The sequence below is a fragment of the Syngnathus floridae genome, chromosome 2 (assembly GCF_059516105.1).
Source record: "Syngnathus floridae isolate MCC-2025c chromosome 2, RoL_Sflo_1.0, whole genome shotgun sequence".
NCBI lineage: Eukaryota > Metazoa > Chordata > Actinopteri > Syngnathiformes > Syngnathidae > Syngnathus > Syngnathus floridae.
In genome coordinates, this window is record NC_142414.1 from 18396986 (window position 1) to 18413637 (window position 16652).

Sequence of the window (16652 nt, forward strand, 5' to 3'; positions counted from 1 at the left end):
TGTCGAGGCCTCTCATTTTGTAGTAGACCCTACCCCAATATGCCAGCCAGAATAATCTTGATTAAAAAAAAAAAGAAAACAAGTTTCATCTTAGAATCATGCTCCCGATAGCACACGGTATGATTTGTGTTGAGGGAGGGATGTCGTTTATGCTGCCGTTTCCAAAATGTGATGTTGCACCAGCAGCCTTGCATCTTTTCACAGAACAGAAAGACAACCAACAGGAAACAAACACTCCAATTCCCCGAAGTGAAATAGGCACCAAGCAGCTATTAAGCAATATTACTTTGCAACCAGAGTCGTTTATGTTTCTGGCTGAATGAAATCTGCTCCTCTTCAGTTTAGGATTATTATTACTTGAGGGAAACCAGTTTACCGAAGTGGGTGGATGGATCTATCAAAATGTCAAATATTTTCACGTAAAATGGAAACTTTGTGATTCCCTCAAGACGGCAAGAGAGAAGAGTTCTTGCGTTTGTCCTGCTGAAGAAAAATGATTACAGTAAAGATGTGTCGATCTGTATTTATAATTTGCAAATCATTCGTGCCGCTCCCTTACTACCGTTGAACTTATTTGGGTTCATCGCAGTTTTCTCAGAAGTTGGATCATTAGTGACGTTCGTAGTTATAACACTTTGCTTCAAAACCAAGAGGAGTTGAAACAGAATGCGGTGTGAAAGAGGTAGGAGCAGCTCACCGGCAGCAATCACACCTTCATCAAGCACCCCGGCAGGTTACCATTCGCTCCGGCATGGCTATCAATCTTAGTCCTCTCGCTAAATGAGCTGAATGAACGTCCGAGGCTAATCGTGATTCGGCGGTAGTTATTCACTATACATGTGCTTTCGGGCAACAATCACTCCAAATAAATATTTAACCTGAGCTATTTGTATTTGATGCAGGCCAAATTACACAACAAGTCGAAAACTAACGTTTGCAGGTTTTTTTTTGTTTTTGTTTTGTTTTTAAGTATCAATGTGATAACCGCAGCTTTCCTTACTGAGGAACTGGTAAACAACAGGATTTTCACCAGAAGTTTTTTCTGAGCACTCTCCTGACACACGAGGGAATTTTTTGACCTCTTCCTCTCACCCCACCATGAAATATTCAAGTGCATGCAAGGTTGAAGACTGTGGAAAGGTGTGTGCGTGCGTGTTTGTCTGTCAAATCCATGAAAAGAAATCACGATTTACTTTTTTTTTCTTACTAGTGTCGGTATTGCTCTACGTCAGCTGTGTACTGTCCCATATCGCACGAGTTTGGGTCTTTAATTATTGATAGAGTGAAAATTCAACGCGCTGTGACCATGCCACATGGCAGCTGCATTTCGGGCTCATCTGGGACATCCAATGAAGAGGATGAGATCCAGGAAGTTGTTCACCTCAGGGTGATTTGGCTTTTTGAATTGGCACTTTACATATGGAAATTATTCTTCTTGTCAGTTGGCCAACTTTTATGACTTTTTAAATTGAGAAAGAAAGATATTCATGAAAGTGAAGCACAATCTTGGGACTAATTAAAAACCATTGCTGCTCGTCGTGAGCATTTATATATTTTTTTTCCTTAAAGTTTTTCAGATTACATTGCTTGAAGTCATGTCGAAGAACTTATTTGACAAGTCAGTTTAGTTTTCACACAAAACTACTGCATGTGGATTCATTTTAATGTCACAACCTTTTTTGAAAGGTTATTCTACGCGACACAATCTCTCTTTTATTTATTCTCTCCGTATGGAAGGAGGGAATCATATCAAACTTAATGTTTAAAAAAAATAGGGGACCTTTGTAACTTTAATGACTTCACAGAAATCTCACTACACTTCTCAGCAAGATCCTTAAAGTCATTCATCATACATTGATTCCGTGCCAACCTTTAAATCCCCTGAAATAAAACAATCACGAGTTCCAACCTCTTCGTATATTGATCTGTTGGACTATGAAAAGTCCTCTGACAGATTGTAAAATGAAATATCATGCAAGGTTGCTCGTAACTCGCAACTAACTTCACGCTGTGAAGACATCAAACACGACACAGGATCCAGTGCACGCTGTAAACACAGCTAGCTTATCTTCATTTTGCACTTTGAGGGTCACCATGATTGGCTGGCCCTGAACGTCTAATCGTAGAACAGTTGTGGCTTTTAGCTGTGCGGTTTTGTGTGCATGTGCCACAGCAGGTGTTGGGAAAATGTCAACAAAGTGTGTCTATTTTGTGTGAAAGGGCGTCCTTTAAAGGGCAGCAATACACTTTTAAACGTCTTCATTGCTTACTCTTGCATCAAAAGAAAATTGACAAAGCACAGAAAATATTTGAGCAAAATATATAATAAAAAAATTAGTACCTCATCTAGCCTTGAAATTTCTTTTTATGGAAACATCACTGTGATCACCATTCAGAACCAAAAAGGCGACTGTTAATAAATTACAATCCCTCAATGCTTCAGGGTAACTTCTATTGTAAAGACACAACAGACACATTCTTACTGTTAAGCGCTGAAATCGCCAATCCATTGAGATGAAAAGCTGCCGATTGAACATCTGTCGCCCGAGCGGGAGTCTCGCTGTTGTTTTCAGCAATCACACCCTCCACACTTCTTCTCCCACAGCAACACTTAGCTTTTATTGCCACTTGGTAATATCGTAATGTAAACGACAAGGAATGGGGACGAAGCACAGAAGAGAAAAGAGCTTTGAGCTTGGTGCTGCTGCTGCTGCTGCTGCTGATAAATGACATGGTAGTCAAAGTCAAACGAGGGTATAAATCACAGTTATCCCACACAAGATGAAGCAGACAAAGCTGCCCATGCCTATCGCCCAAAAACTGTTGGCATAGGCTCCAGCACGCCCGCGGCCCTTGTTAGGATTAAGCTGGATGGATGGATGGATGGATGGATGGATGGATGGATGGATGGATGGATGGATGGATGGATGGATGGATGGATGGATGGATGGATGGATGGATGCCCACTTTCGACACTGATCTTTGCAATATTTATGGAAATACCAGCTGCAGGCATTTGATAAGTTCCTCTATAAAAATAAAAACCAAATTATCACCTTACTTCAAAAAGAGATTTCTACCATTTGTCAGTCCCAATTAAACATAAAATAAAGTTCTATCTAATCCACTCTAATCTTCCATTCTCATCAATCTGAATTTGACGCAAAACAGGAAATGTGAGACACACAGCTGTGTGAAGATGGCAATGCAATGCACAGATCATTTTGTGTCAATGCGATTTATTACAGGGAATAGCTGCATTCAGCAAAACTAGCAAAAATAAAATCAAACAATCCACGCAACAACAGTTACAACAAATTACGAGGGGTGTAACAGTGTTTTCCTCTCGATCAGTGATATTGATGGGATGTCTCTTCAGGCCTGGCTTTAAATTTTCATCATTTCGTTCTCCACCCAACCCACTACATGAGCTGTTATCAACTTCAAAGTAAAATCCACACAGCAGGATGCTGAGGCAGCGCAGTGAGATGAAAAGAGAGTATTTAGTAATTTCACTTTAGCCACTTTTACCACCAGCGGTCGAGTCCAACTGGTGCTTTCCTAACAATTGCTGTATTCCAAACACAATCTGAACCCTAGTTTCAAACCCTTTACAAGTATTTTTTTTCTAAACAAGAAGCCCAAAGTTTCCAGAGTTACTTGATTTTTCTCAAACAATTTAAGTAAAATCAGTGAGCACGAGTTACTTGTGGATGTGAAAAGAGGGCATTGTGACTGAGAACGACAAGCTAAGCCACCAAGTTTTATCCACAGCACGCGTGGTCTAATCGCTCTTATTTGAAGTCTGACGATTGCTAATGGGTGTCACAGTGTGAAGCATCCCTGCTCATGTGCCAAACATTTTTTGTGTTAAAAGGTTTCGCCGCTAATATGGGCAACAGGCACAAGCAACACAATAGAGCTGCTACTTTCAAGCAAAGGGAACACGCAGTTGGATTTAATAAAAAGGAAACGTGGAGGCGAAGTGTGAATATGAATACAAAGAGAGTGCTTTGGTGGAGAGATGCAGCTGGAGCACAGGAGGTACGGGTTGTGATTTGTCAAAGAGCATGAAAGAGAAAAAGAACTTGAACCCAACGGAAGATGCTAGAGATTTCACATCAATGAGAAATAGTGCAACTGTGAAATATGAAAAAGTAGGTGTTTTTGGGGAAGCAACTTGAAGGACGTTATTTAAACAGTATTTCCAAATCAAATAGGAAAAGAAGGCATGCCATAATACTCAATTAAAAAAAGCTAAAAAAAAAAAGGAAAACATGTTAAGCCCTTTTCTGTTTCTGAGATTAAGGGCGATGGGCTATAAATAACTGACTCGATATGATGTATGAGAACAAATGCAGACTGAACAAACCCAGGCAGCTAAATACAGCACACAAAAAAAGCCAAAAGACTTTATTTCGTCATATTACTGATCCATTTCTGCCTTTCATTTGTGTGAAATAAACAAAAAATGTGTGAAGAAAAAGACTTTGGTTGAGACTCATTCAGAGGTCTGATGAGATTTGTGGATGAGGCAAAGTGCATTTGGGAATCAAAGGAGAGAGCATGAACTCAATGGCTGGGGATAGGGGGAGTGCATTCCAGCACTGTGCAAATCATGAGGGCGGAAAGTCGGGAAGTGTTCTGTTCTTTGAACCGGCCTTTTGTAATAATTGATAGGAGCAGGCTTCAGATTTATTTGCACACTCTAATTTTTCTGTAATAGAATGCGTAGCAGTGACTATGTAGACAGGCTAAGCAGAAAGGCAAAAGAGGTTACAGTCGGGCAGCACAGATTGCAGCAAGGGACACACAACCAATCGCGAGAGAGCATTTCAATAAAATGAGAGAGTACATACAGGCAAGATAAAAAAGGAACAAATTTGAGCACATTTTAAAATCGATAGTTAAAGGTAGCGTGTAAATTTAATTTTAATATCAGGTAGTCTCCACAAACAACCTGCAATAGTTACAATAATAATAATAAAATATTATCTTTTTGATGGCCATTTGTATTTAATATTTTTAGTAGTAAATTGCCAATATTTTGAGCAATATAAATTATGCATATTTGATAGAATGATTTTTTTCAATTAATAATTTTACACACAATTGGGTAGATGAAGCAACATAGAGGAAAAAACATGAAGAACTACTTGGAAGGTGAGCTGAGATAACCAGTTCTTCAAATTCTCATGACAAGAGAACACCTCACATTTTCATGTTGCATGGACAAAAATGTTCAGTACTCGTTTTGAGTCTCATTAAATCCTAAACGGAACTGCAGGATTTGCACAGCCGGACGACCTGTGTGGTCTGAGAGCCCCATTAGATGATGTTCTCTCCTCCAGGCTGGGGCTCACATAAGTCATCCATTGTCAGGCTGTGATAAGAGTTCTTTTCACTCGTGTCGAGAAGTCTCGAGGTGCAAGATGACAACCGCAGTTGTGACTAATATCAAAGGTGGCTAGAACGAGAACGAATGTGCCTTTCTTGAAGAGACTCGTTTAATGATTTTAAAATAAATCACTACGGAGCCTTTAATGTTGAGCACAATAATGGGATGTCGGTCCAATTTAATCAGGTTTGATAGGTGGGGGTTCATGAGGGGTGGGAGCAATGGCTCAGTGGAGACACAGCGGCAGATGGTTGGCAGCTAATGAAAACTAGTTGTGGTGGCTTTTCGCAGCTGGGAATTTGTTAGGGGTTGAAATCCAACTTGGTGATGGTGTGACTATGAATACTTTGACGGTCAGTTTCCACTTCACAATGATGCTTTGACTAACAAGTTGAATTTTATATGACCATAATAGTAACCCAAATCAACTTTCTCCATTGAAATTAATAGCGATATCATTGATCCAGCCCTCCAAAAAGCTCAAAAGCTTTTTTCAATTGTGATTAGCAAACATGAAGGCATCTGATTTATTTATTTTTAATCATGACTTTTTTTTTTTTTAAATTTAAGGTGCTTACCAATTTTCAAACTATAATTTCCTGATTGGCTTGGTGTAATCTGACCAAACCACCTTCACACGGGCATGTATCATCCGGACGATGTTATCGGATGCAAACTGCGTCAGTGAGCATCATAATTGTTGACGATGAATGAATATTTTGTCATCACATGGTTTGACTTGAATCTCTGGTGTTGATCTGAAAACAAGACACTTCTTTTTGATATCTGTGAAGCTGGAAGGACGAATTTGTTGGAGTGGACAGCGGCCGCTCCATCAGGAAATGAGATTAATATGATTAGAAAATGAAAAACTTGATTAGCGCTATCACTCCCATCATAATAAGGCCGTAGTCCTCCTCCTAAGACCAACTAGAGGCGATGCAACCACACAACCTCGCCCATCATCCTCCCAACAACAAGCTGCTTTAGTAATCATTCCTTCATAATTTCAGCTGTGTAAAAGTATCGCCTCGCCGCCCGTAATTTTCCCTGCAGAGGACGACGACGTGGCTGAGTCGGCGCTCCTTTTCATTATTACAACCAAACTCTTACTTCATCCGCAGCATTACAATGATGTGATCGCCCTCCGGCTCCGGTGATAACAACGATAACGACTTTCCACGCAGCTTCGCCTTTGACGCACTGAGATAGGGACATTAAATTCACATATGAACTAGAATTTGTTTTTCCCCCATCTTTCTTCCCACTTCTCTAACAAGGTAACATGGAGGTGCCGATGCGTGCATTTATCATCATTTTATCTGTCATTTCAACTAATGCCATACCCTACGCTCTGTTCATTCAAAAAAGAACATCTCACATCTACAATTGCTCAGAACATGGCTGCTCGAACTTATGTGTCTTTTCACTACAATTTCAGACAATAATTGGTAAATAAGATTAGAACAGGACAATGTCTTCCCTAAAGGAGAGCATAATGTGGCACAATGTGTATTTTTTTAGAGGGATGCTTTTCTTTCTCAGCAAAGGTTATTAAGACAACTTGATTTCACACATCGCAGCGCCTCACATCTTTTGGGTGATCACAAAGGGGTGAAAATGAATGTGATGACTCTTCTAAAAGCACTCGAGTTCCTGCTTGGAAAAAGAACATTCATCAGTGACCTTTTCGACTGCTCATATACATACACTACAGACAGGCTCATAATAATTTGGGGGTTTTCTTTTTTTTTTACTTTTTCTTTTGTTTTTACTTTAGCTTTTCAAATTCAGTTTTAATTTTATATATACCGTATTTTCCGCACGATAAGGCGCACCTAAAAACCTCCAGTTTTCTCAAAAGCCGACAGTGCGCCTTATAATCCGGTGCGCCTTATATATGGACCAATATGGATTCGTGGATGAGGACTATCTTATTAAAGTAAGCTTTACGTGTATATTTTGTGTGTTGTGTGATATTAACGTTTGAGCAACGTTGAGTTATTGATATAGTGTTATTGTTTTCACTATTTCGAGTGTTACTATATTGTGATTGCATTAACGTTTGAGCAACGTTGAGTTATTTATTCTATGCGCCTTATAATCCGGTGCGCCTTATATATGGACAAAGTTTTAAAATGGCCCATACATTGAAGGTGTGCCTTATAATCTGGTGCGCCTTATAGTGCGGAAAATACGGTATATACATATATGGCTACACACACAACTGTTCAAAAGTTTGGGGTCACTTAACATATAATCACTCTATCAATGAGGATAACATTAAACTTATCAGTAATACACTCTATACATTATTAATGTGGTAAATGACTATATTAGCTGCAAATGTCTTGTTTTTAATGCAATATCTACATAAAGGCCCATTTCCAGCAACCATCCCGCCAGTGTTCTAATGGTCCATAGAGTTTGTTAATTGTGTTAGAAGGCTAATGGCTGATTAGAAAACTCTTGAAAAACTTTATAGAAGTATGTTAGTTTTAATGGAAATCATTAAATTGTCTGGGTGACCCCAAGCCTTTTAACGGTATGCTGGATCACAAGCAGCCAACATACGAAGCAATGTCATATTTAGCAGAAAACAGAAAAGTATTAAATTCAGATTACTGTGCTTTTGATGTTTTTTGCGGTCAAATGTCAGCTGTAAATTTCCTGAAATAATTTTCGAGATGTCCGCAACCCTTGGGAGGCGAAGCGGTTTAGATCATGGATGAATGGATAGTGTTCGAGATTTGTTGTGCGCGTACTGGGTCGGTACGGTTCGATATCTGTTCCGGTTGTGCAACCAAAGCATGTACTGAGTGACTCCCAAAGGCCAATATACTGTACAATTGTTACAGCATATAAAGCACTTGAATGGAAACAATGTAAATATGATGACAAGTATTCTTTTCATAGATATCTAAAACAGTAGTCAACATCCTAGCTAATTCTTGGTTTAAATCATTACCGATTATAAAAGACAAATTATCATTTGTTTTTGTAAACAACTCCTAGTTTCCATAGGTTGTGCGTCATGAGTACCTTTCAATCCAATAATGCCCTTCCAGCTCTCCCCATTATTGCCCACGTGATTATTGAATTCGAACCTCCACAAAACAAGGCTGGAGGACTTTCCAACACCCGCTGGTTGGTAATAAGCTTCTGTTTGGTGTATCGGTAAAACATCTCACAGCAATGTGACGCTACACAGCTTCTGACAAAAAATGAATTGTTACCATATGTTTGAGAGAAAAATCATTCATATTTTTGTGTTAGAGATTAGCAAGTAGCAACACTTACCTTTCCTGACAAATCCCCAACAGGAACTTTGCTACCTCGGCGAGCAAAGGTGAAAGTAATTTGGCCAGAGATCTAATTACACACCGTGCGTGTCATCTGAAACTTTGCAATTAAGTGTGAGCAAATTGGAGAGAGTGCAATGGCTTGAACCCAATTAATATGCACAGGTAAACATAATGACGGAGTGACATTAGATCCATTACTGCTGCAGCTGTAATGGTTACCATTGAAGATTGGACAACCAAATGAACAATGAATGAAAAGCCAATCAATCGTGATGAAGTCAGACTGTGCGGAAAGACGTAACTTAAAGAGACGTACAAGTCGACATCATACCTTGTGCTGACATCACAGAGTGAAATCTTCAACAATACTAAAATCTGGATGTTTTTTTTATGTTGACACTAGAAAAGATTCGATCCCATTAAAAATGAGGACATCATTTTATCTAAAAATGGTGTTGTGCACACACATTTCGGAAGAATATGCTCAATTGTCTTTCTACTTTGCTAAATCCGGCTTCTGTTTATCACCACCTTTTGTTTCCTGTTCTGGGTCACATGAGTTAAACTTTTACCTGAATTTTAGTCAAATTCCAAATCCATCCGGTAGTTGGTAGTAGTAGGTTGGTCTGATGTGGATTTCACACTGGTGGCTTGTTAAGAGTATGATCACCGATAGTGAATCCTCTGTCAGACAATGGCGTTGCCATGGTAATACTAAGGCTTTCTGTGATTTGAATTCCCAGAGAAGAGGCACTGTGTAATTGACGTCATTAGCTGTCAACAAGTTGTGAATTTCACTCCGTTAGGCATATCTCCCTCTAAGAGTGTTCTCTTGACACATCTCAATTATAGGCTTTATATGCTAAATAGACTTGTGACAAGACAATGACCTCCATTTTGGCATCTGATTATTTCCTTGCTATGAGTCTCTAATAAAGATAATCTGTTTTCCAAAGAACTAATTAGCATTAAAGTATCTTCCAAGCACTAACATCAGAGTGAGCCTTCTTGCCTGACATTTTTACCCTTTCATGTGTGTGCATGTATTTGTGCCTGTTTGTGTGTATTTGTATGTGTGAGCATGAGTGTTAATTAAGCGGAGACATGTGAGTGTAGAACTATCATCACTAGGAACTACCGTATCCAAAGAAAATAGTACACTGTACACCCGAGTTTAATACTTTAAGACACAAATCCACTTTAGAAGTTGGCAATTTGGCCATCGTCGCTTCATTTAACTTATTTAATTAGGGTGCATGCATTATTATGCATTGCATTGGTCTCCTGTTATAAAGCTCTGCCAATTACCGGAATTGGAAGGATGTATGCAAACAACATCCTCAGCCTATTTCAATTCATCCCCAAAAAAATTTGAAAAGTACTGAAGCCTAAAAGAAGTGTTTTTGTTTTGGTATGAGTACAGTAGGTGACATTTGATGTTCGCTTATTTACGACAGCAATGCCAAAGCAACGCAATGCACTCAATCTTAAAATGTCATTTTGTTCATAAAATCAAGGATGATGTTTGTTGTGAACTGGCATCAAACATAATAAATTGATAAGATTGACGTTCAAGAGATAAAGCACCAATGCAGAGATTCATGACTCACATGGTGGTAAAGCTGAGTGTTTATTGGATGCGGCGAGAAAGAATCAATCTGCATTATTCTACAAACAATATTCAAATAATCTCCTTGAGTGGACCAAACAGCTGCAAGATGGAATCTTGCCATGTTTCCATGGTGGAGAAGATTGAACCAGCTTAGTTACAATAACACATCACAGCTCCCGCTAACTGTCGTCACAGCAACCAGTGAGGTCTGCTCCTCCACCGGAACCATTGGCTGATTTTGCATAGTTTAGACTTTAAAATGGCATCATGATAACCCTTGCCGAGGTGTGCCGTAAATTCATCAAATGAGCACCTCTGGTGCTTATTTGAGAATGACGCCAAAATTGTTATGTGCACCCCTGCTTGTAATACAGTAAGCAGTCTTGAGTAAATGCAAAATACACATATTAGACGACCAGTCCGTTCAGGTCATCTGTGACAAGTCCAGTTAATTTTTTCATATCATTTTATCAGTTCAGTGTGTTCAGGGTTCATTTCCTTCCCTTTCAAGTAACAACATAACACATCCTTATCGGTATCTTACGCTCCACTAATGAAGACAGATCACTTTATCTACCTTGTGGAGGAGGACACACACACACACACACACACACATACAATCACAGCATGACTGACAGATATCTGTAACATGCAGGATCTACCTTGATTCAACTGTTTCAGTGTGTACTTTTTCTACTAAATCTAATTAATTATTGAGGACACTTAAACAACATCATTACTACTAATCACATTGCATTCTGGAGTTTGATTCTCGTAAACAAATACGTCCTTGTCACAAAAGGGAACCACCTGTGAAAACACCTCTAGCAATGTTTGAGACTGCAACTCCTCGCATGTGTGAAGATGAAATGTATTCATTCAGGCCTGTGGCGCTCACAGACGCAGACAAATGTCTTTGTTTGTTTGTTTGTTTGTTTGTTTGTTTGTTTGTTTGTTTGTTTGTTTGTTTGTTTGTTTGTTTGTTTGTTTGTTGCATGGTGACAACATTTTTGCAGTATAGCAGGCAACGTCGGCATTCCTCACACAAGTGCAAGCGTCTGAAACGACTTTACTGAAATAAATATGTTTTTTCCCTATTCGTTAAAGTTTCGTGTGTAGAAGGCAATTTCAAAAGATCTCAGAGACATGCTAGTTTATGTTTCAGGAAAATAAGATGATTGCTTTACCAAATGACAAACATTTTCAAAGTTCCTCGAGATTTCATTTTCATTCTTCCAAATCCATTTAAAATAAATATAGAAAATAGCTCTTCATTTAATAAAAATAAGGAACTGAATTGAATGTTAAATGGCAGCTTTGAAATGAATCATCGTGAATGGAAAGATGTAAACATCTGATGAACCAACTGATCCACAATCTGCTTGCCATAACACAAATTATGTCTGAATAATCCCCCCCACACACACAGACACACACACTGTACACATACATTGAGCTACACAGTTGAAGCGAATTATCAGAAAGACAGTAAATGCGAATATGGTTTGCATTCATATTTTACAGCGCTTGTGAGCTCAGACACTTTAATTAAAGTCTAGCGAGTCGGTCGGGTGAAACCTCGCTCGGCCACTTGGCTGTCTGTAACATGGGATTAAATCTGACGCAGCCAGGAGCTCGGAGGGATTAACGGGAGTTTAGTGATCGATGGGTAAGATAGCAGAGATTCGATTGGGACATGGTCGACATGATGAGAGGAGTAAACATTGAAAGGACAGATAAAAACTGTGGTTAAAATAACCACGAGGAATGGTGAAGCTCACTGATGGCCACAAAATAAAAACAGATAATGATTTAGAGGAAAAAAAATTAAGAAAAAATTAGCCATTTGGGTGCTCAGTTTAGTAAATTTGATTTCTAGGTTAGCTTCATGGATCAACTCTCTGGAAACCGTGTCTTCCTGACACCATTTCCTTTGCTGCCAATCTTCGCCACTATCCCGCTGAGAGCATTCAAGCGGAGCACTGATTGCATAACCCAGCGACATTCACGCTGTGGCATGGCAATATGTGAGCAATAGGAAATACAGAGATATGACAACGTATACGGTCCCAATTCCAGCAATCAGTGCTACCACTTCAACAAATCCAGAAATATGGAACATAATATTCCGATTTTTTTTTTATTATTATTTTTTGCTGGTGCCTATGGAATTTAATCAAAAGAGGTCTTCGAGGTCAAAGATGATTGGAAAGATAGCATCCAGAATAAGACTGATTTGAAAGTTTCCATACTGGAATATGAATGCATTTATACGTTTAATAGCTATCCTAGACAGCCTGCGAAAAGTCCTAATTTTCATTCAGAGTGTGTGGAAAAATACGACACCTTGGGAGACACCTCATAAATCTGTGGCAAACCTTGTTCAGCGTGATAGGCTTATCTTCTGCGAACTTGCATCGCACTGTATAGCGTTCACATCCTTATAGGCTTAATCTGTCACAATGGTGGCATGACTAACATCACTGATTTTTAAAATAATATGGCGTGGTATTAAAAATGAAGGACACGATTCAAGGTACTCACAGACTAAGAGGAATGTTTTGTTGGTTCTATTATAGTGTCTGTTAAAGGATGAAGTTTCACACAATTTTTGCAGAACAAGACATGCTTCTGCATCTCAAACTGTCCTTCATCACTTTGCATGAATACAAAGGCACAAGTAACTAACTTCAGAACTAGTGACAGAAATCTGGCCCGGGACTATTTTTTGGCTGGAGTGGCGGTTGGCAAAGCAAATTCATTCATTAGCAGGGAATTGGACCGGCCCCAGTTCAATTTCAGCCAAACTCCAATAGCAGTTTGAAATGAAGGTGTGACAGGTCGGCACAATCATGCATCTCTGCTAATACAGCCAATATCGATTCTCATGTGAATTAAGAGTCACTGCATGGGGTTAGCCTTAAGACTTGCCATGAAACAAACATCAACCTGGAACCCTTGCACTTGGAAGGAGAACCGCTGGTGTCTCTGATATTTTACAACCAACGCCACAATATTGCGACCAATTACACCGCCAAATTAAACTTTGTTTCATTTCCAAATTCAAAGAGATTAGTGACTTCTCTGTGAACCATTAGAGGTGTTTTCAGTAATGGCCACCAGAAGATAGCTGGAACCATGTTGACAACACTAAAGCAGAAGAACATACTACTGCGTCCTCAGTCTCTTGGCCTGCTAAACACGTACTAAAAATCAGGCCGATTTTGACTATTTTCCCTGCTTTGCATTTAAAGTCAACTTAGGATGTCTCTCAGAGGGGTAAACAAACATACCAATAACAATTTGAACATTTTTTCTGCCTTTGCGATCAGAATGGGAAAAACGGCCCAATTCTTGAATGTCTCTGAAAGATGATCATTATGGAATATCCCGTGGTGAGAAGTGTGTACTTGAAAATTTACTTTCACCCTAATAGACGGAATTTCAAAAATCCAATAAGGATGCTAATAATAATAATAATCAGAAGAAGAATGCATTCTATGATTTGCTTTCTCCAATGATTCAAAGGATTTGACACGCATATATAATGGATGGGCGAAAACATCAATGTAGGTATTCTCAGTTGTTTTAATCCTCTGTTGTTAACACTGACCAAACAACGGCTGGGTGAAAAAAAAAGAACATGTTATTCCGTTCAAAAGAGGTCGGTGTTTATTGGCTTTCCTGCCACATCAATTGTAGAGGACCCCTTGATGGTTTGCCTTCCATGCCACCCTGCTATTTAACAACAAAGGAGAGACAGATTACAACAGCAATAAGGGATGGTGTGTGCACCACCATTACTGACAACACAAGCCGGTTAGTTTTCATGTCATGTTTGCGGTGAGTGCTGTGAGAGGCTGCATGCCGCTATAGGGCATCTCGGCTGCTGGACAATCCAAAGAAGAAAAGGCAGTAATAGTAGGAGTGGTAGAACCAAAAGTAGAAGCTATGCTAAAGGGTTTGCAGCTGTAAATACTGCACTGGTTTATGAATACCAATGCTTCCTATCAATGTGTTATAAACAAACAACGCATCTAGAATAAATAGAGCGGCTCTGTAGTTTTCTAGCAACATCCATCGATGAGCTCAAGTGTTAGCAGCTGGAGAGAACCTCTCCAAAACTAATTAGCATCTAAAAGAAATTGCGTACATGAAAACTGAGAAGCATCTGTCTGAGGTGGAAGATCATCAGCCCTTACGAAAGGATGATTAAGGTGTAATGTGGACACGTTGTTATCCTTTGATCAATATGGAACCTTCATCCCAGGGGTGACCTGGCTCCGGTCCGCCTCTGGAACGTTGAGGCATGAATATTAAAAAGAACTCGGTTGATGCCTCTCCGCCCACTCGCAGCCTTCAGTGCTGCTGTGTATGGTGTTTTAGACAAGCACTGTCTCCAATGTGACACTTGAGTCGAACAATCTAGCTCTCATGGAGGGATTAATTATAAGAGTCATCAGTGATTCTGTTTCATTGGAAGTTGGTAATGCCCCGTTGGATCATTCGAGCCACAGAAGCACAAGCTGTTCGGTTTCTGTTCATTCCAGCCTGCGCTTCATTTGAACACGATAATGAGCCAAAAAAGAAGTGCAGTAGGACATTCATTACGGTCGGTTTTTGAAAATGAAATATTTGATCCACTTTACTAAATTTTAATCCTATCTTGACTTTTGGTACATTATTCTTGTTGTGTGATGAGATTTGAACAGATAAATATATCATCAACAGTTGATATTGTATTTACATAGAAACGATTGCAATAAATCAACTGAAAGCAGACTTCAGAAGCAACGAAACACTATATTCTTAGCATGTTCAATTTATTAACAATTTCATTAACATGCAGACAACCTGATTTGACCTACATTTTATATACCGTACTTTCCGGACTGTAAGGCGCACCGGACTATAAGGCGCACCTTCAATGAATGCCCCATTTTAAAACTCTGCCCTTATATAAGGCGCACCAGACTATAAAGCGCACCATTAATGCATCATGTCAGATTTTAAATCCAAATTAAATCATTCTCAAATTTATTTTTTTTATTTCAACTTCAGACGCAACAAACATGACATGCTAAACACAGATATAAGAAGTAGCAATTCCAGGCTGTTATCATTGCACATCGTCACCCTGCGAAAAAAAAAAAAACATTGAAGAGGAAGAAGCTCTACAGTGCAACCACACTAACACTCATCAGAGATTAGGACAATCTCTTTAGCGACCCCTGAGGCCTTTCAAGTATGTTGTTGCCTACACACTTAATCTACAAGAGACACACTACAGGTGGTTAGAGAGCTGGCTCACAGTCGGGAGGCCTAAGTTAGAATCTCGCCTAAGGCCCACCTGTGCAGAGTGAATACGTTCTCCCCATAGGCTACTTATTTTCTCTGAGGACTCTTGCTTTGTTCCACATTCCAGAAACGTACATGTTGCGTTCAAGGAAGTCTATCTGACCCTACCCTCAATGAGACACAGTTGGTTCATAGGCTACTCAAAATAGTCTTTTCCGACTTCCAGTCTTCCTGCACTTGAAAGATATATAAATGTTTTCAATGTTGTTTACCGTGATATGGCTAAAATCAACAGCCATTAGGTTAGCATAGCAAGCAGAGAGAAGTACAACAATTGTAATGGGTGGCAAATGGGAGAAATTATAAAAGGTGATTTGTCATTTTTAACAGATGAGTCTAAAACAACCCAGTGACTTTTGAATAAAATATATGTGATGTGTTATGCTGGTTGGTTAGGTAACTCACTAAATAGTTTATCCTTAAATTAATCGGTGTCCCAGCAATTTGTCTAATATGGTCCGAATCTCGGGTTTCTTGTGAAGGTCTTAGAAGTCACATCTGAATGTCGCCCGTTGTTTTGGATAATGGGTACTATTATGCAGCTGTGTCTCATTCCGGGTAAACAAGTCCTTCTGATCATGGACCACTCCACTCTGTCATCTCCAATTGTGTAGCGGAGGTTCAAATCATACTCCACAAATCTCCAATGATCATTTGCCACAAAGAAACATCTTCAGAATCATGTAGATGTTGCCTTGTCTTGTTTTCAGGAGAATTGTTATCGCCATGGTGACATATCAATTAATATTGCTGGACCAGCCAGGACACCGCTCATGTTGCAATGAGGCAAGCATGGGTGCTCAAGCAATGTATGCAGTGCTTATGCAAACAGAAGCAAGACAAGACATTATTAAACAGAGACTATTGTGCGCATATATTGATTATAAAGAAGCTCTTATTTTTGGACATAATTTCCGAACATTAAAGGACCCCAGGAATGGCAAAAATTCATATCCGTACTTTGCCCGAGCCAATATAT